The sequence below is a fragment of the Bombina bombina genome, chromosome 2, assembly GCF_027579735.1.
Source record: "Bombina bombina isolate aBomBom1 chromosome 2, aBomBom1.pri, whole genome shotgun sequence".
Lineage (NCBI taxonomy): Eukaryota > Metazoa > Chordata > Amphibia > Anura > Bombinatoridae > Bombina > Bombina bombina.
This window is the reverse complement of record NC_069500.1, coordinates 1,449,784,635-1,449,788,127: the sequence shown is the minus strand read 5'-3', so window position 1 is coordinate 1,449,788,127 and position 3,493 is coordinate 1,449,784,635.

The following is a 3,493-nucleotide window of genomic DNA, read 5'->3' as shown; positions in this document are numbered from 1 at the left end:
CGACTGTAGCTTACATCAACCATCAGGGAGGGACAAGAAGCTCCCTAGCAATGATGGAAGTATCAAGGATAATTCGCTGGGCAGAGTCTCACTCTTGCCACCTGTCAGCAATCCACATCCCGGGAGTGGAGAACTGGGAGGCGGATTTCTTGAGTCGCCAGACTTTTCATCCGGGGGAGTGGGAACTTCATCCGGAGGTCTTTGCCCAAATACTTCGACGTTGGGGCAAACCAGAGATAGATCTCATGGCGTCTCGCCAGAACGCCAAACTTCCTCGCTACGGGTCCAGATCCAGGGATCCGGGAGCGGTTCTGATAGATGCTTTGACAGCACCTTGGAACTTCGGGATGGCTTATGTGTTTCCACCCTTCCCGCTGCTTCCTCGATTGATTGCCAAAATCAAACAGGAGAGAGCATCAGTGATTCTAATAGCGCCTGCATGGCCACGCAGGACTTGGTATGCAGATCTAGTGGACATGTCATCCTGTCCGCCTTGGTCTCTACCTCTAAGACAGGACCTTCTGATACAGGGTCCATTCAAACATCAAAATCTAACTTCTCTGAAGCTGACTGCTTGGAAATTGAACGCTTGATTTTATCAAAACGTGGTTTTTCTGAGTCGGTTATTGATACCCTGATACAGGCTAGGAAGCCTGTTACCAGAAGGATTTACCATAAAATATGGCGTAAATACCTATACTGGTGCGAATCCAAAGGTTACTCCTGGAGTAAGGTTAGGATCGCTAGGATATTGTCTTTTCTACAAGAAGGTTTAGAAAAGGGTTTATCAGCTAGTTCATTAAAGGGACAGATTTCAGCTCTGTCCATCTTGTTACACAGGCGTCTGTCAGAAAATCCAGACGTCCAGGCCTTTTGTCAGGCTTTAGCTAGGATCAAGCCTGTGTTTAAAGCTGTTGCTCCGCCATGGAGTTTAAACTTAGTTCTTAACGTTTTACAGGGTGTTCCGTTTGAACCCCTTCATTCCATTGATATAAAATTGTTATCCTGGAAAGTTCTGTTTTTAATGGCTATTTCCTCGGCTCGAAGAGTCTCTGAGTTATCAGCCTTACATTGTGATTCTCCTTATCTGATTTTTCACTCAGACAAGGTAGTTCTGCGTACTAAACCTGGGTTCTTACCTAAGGTAGTCACTAACAGGAACATCAATCAAGAGATTGTTGTTCCATCCTTGTGCCCAAATCCTTCTTCAAAGAAGGAACGTCTTCTACACAATCTGGATGTAGTTCGTGCCCTCAAGTTCTACTTGCAGGCAACTAAAGATTTTCGCCAAACTTCTTCCCTGTTTGTCGTTTATTCTGGACAGAGGAGAGGTCAAAAAGCTTCTGCTACCTCTCTCTCTTTTTGGCTTCGTAGCATAATACGTTTAGCCTATGAGACTGCTGGACAGCAGCCTCCTGAAAGAATTACAGCTCACTCCACTAGAGCTGTGGCTTCCACTTGGGCCTTTAAGAATGAGGCCTCTGTTGAACAGATTTGCAAGGCTGCAACTTGGTCTTCGCTTCATACTTTTTCCAAATTTTACAAATTTGACACTTTTGCTTCTTCGGAGGCTATTTTTGGGAGAAAGGTTCTTCAGGCAGTGGTTCCTTCTGTATAATGAGCCTGCCTATCCCTCCCGTCATCCGTGTACTTTTGCTTTGGTATTGGTATCCCAGAAGTAATGATGACCCGTGGACTGATCACACATAACAGAAGAAAACATAATTTATGCTTACCTGATAAATTCCTTTCTTCTGTTGTGTGATCAGTCCACGGCCCGCCCTGTTTTTAAGGCAGGTAAATATCTTTTAAAATGATACTCCAGTCACCACTTCACCCTTGGTTACTCCTTTCTCGTTGATTCTTGGTCGAATGACTGGGACTGACGTAGAGGGGAGGAGCTATATGCAGCTCTGCTGGGTGAATCCTCTTGCATTTCCTGTTGGGGAGGAGTTATATCCCAGAAGTAATGATGACCCGTGGACTGATCACACAACAGAAGAAAGGAATTTATCAGGTAAGCATAAATTATGTTTTTTGTATTCTATAATACTATAGTTAATCTCGTTATCAGTTTGTATTCTGAATAATACTACAGTTAATCTCGTTATCAGTTTTGTATTCTGAATAATACTATAGTTAATCTCGTTATCAGTTTTGTATTTTGAATAATACTATAGTTAATCTCGTTATCAGTTTTGTATTCTATAATACTATAGTTAATCTCGTTATCAGTTTTGTATTCTGAATAATACTATAGTTAATCTCGTTATCAGTTTTGTATTCTGTAATTATAGAGTTTTGTATTCTGAATAATACTATATTTAATCTCGTTATCAGTTTTGTATTCTATAATACTATAGTTAATCTCGTTATCAGTTTTGTATTTTGAATAATACTATAGTTAATCTCGTTATCAGTTTTGTATTTTGAATAATACTATAGTTAATCTCGTTATCAGTTTTGTATTTTGAATAATACTATAGTTAATCTCGTTATCAGTTTTGTATTCTATAATACTATAGTTAATCTCGTTATCAGTTTTGTATTCTGAATAATACGATTAATCTCGTTATCAGTTTTGTATTCTGAATAATACTATAGTTAATCTCGTTATCAGTTTTGTATTCTGAATAATACTATAGTTAATCTCGTTATCAGTTTTGTATTTTGAATAATACTATAGTTAATCTTGTTATCAGTTTGTATTCTGAATAATACAGTTAATCTCGTTATCAGTTTTGTATTCTGTAATTATACAGTTTTGTATTCTGAATAATACTACTGTTAATCTCGTTATCAGTTTTGTATTCTGAATAATACTACAGTTAATCTTGTTATCAGTTTGTATTCTGAATAATACTATAGTTAATCTTGTTATCAGTTTTGTATTCTGAATAATACTATAGTTAATCTCGTTATCAGTTTTGTATTCTGAATAATACTATAGTTAATCTCGTTATCAGTTTTGTATTCTGAATAATACTATATTTAATCTCGTTATCAGTTTTGTATTCTATAATACTATAGTTAATCTCGTTATCAGTTTTGTATTCTGAATAATACGATTAATCTCGTTATCAGTTTTGTATTCTGAATAATACTATAGTTAATCTCGTTATCAGTTTTGTATTCTGAATAATACTATAGTTAATCTCGTTATCAGTTTTGTATTTTGAATAATACTATAGTTAATCTCGTTATCAGTTTGTATTCTGAATAATACAGTTAATCTCGTTATAAGTTTTGTATTCTGTAATTATACAGTTTTGTATTCTGAATAATACTACTGTTAATCTCGTTATCAGTTTTGTATTCTGAATAATACTATAGTTAATCTCGTTATCAGTTTTGTATTCTGAATAATACTATAGTTAATCTCAGAATCAGTTTGTATTCGGAATAATACTATAGTTAATCTCATTATCAGTTTTGTATTCTGAATAATACTATAGTTAATCTTGTTATCAGTTTTGTATTCTGAATAATACTA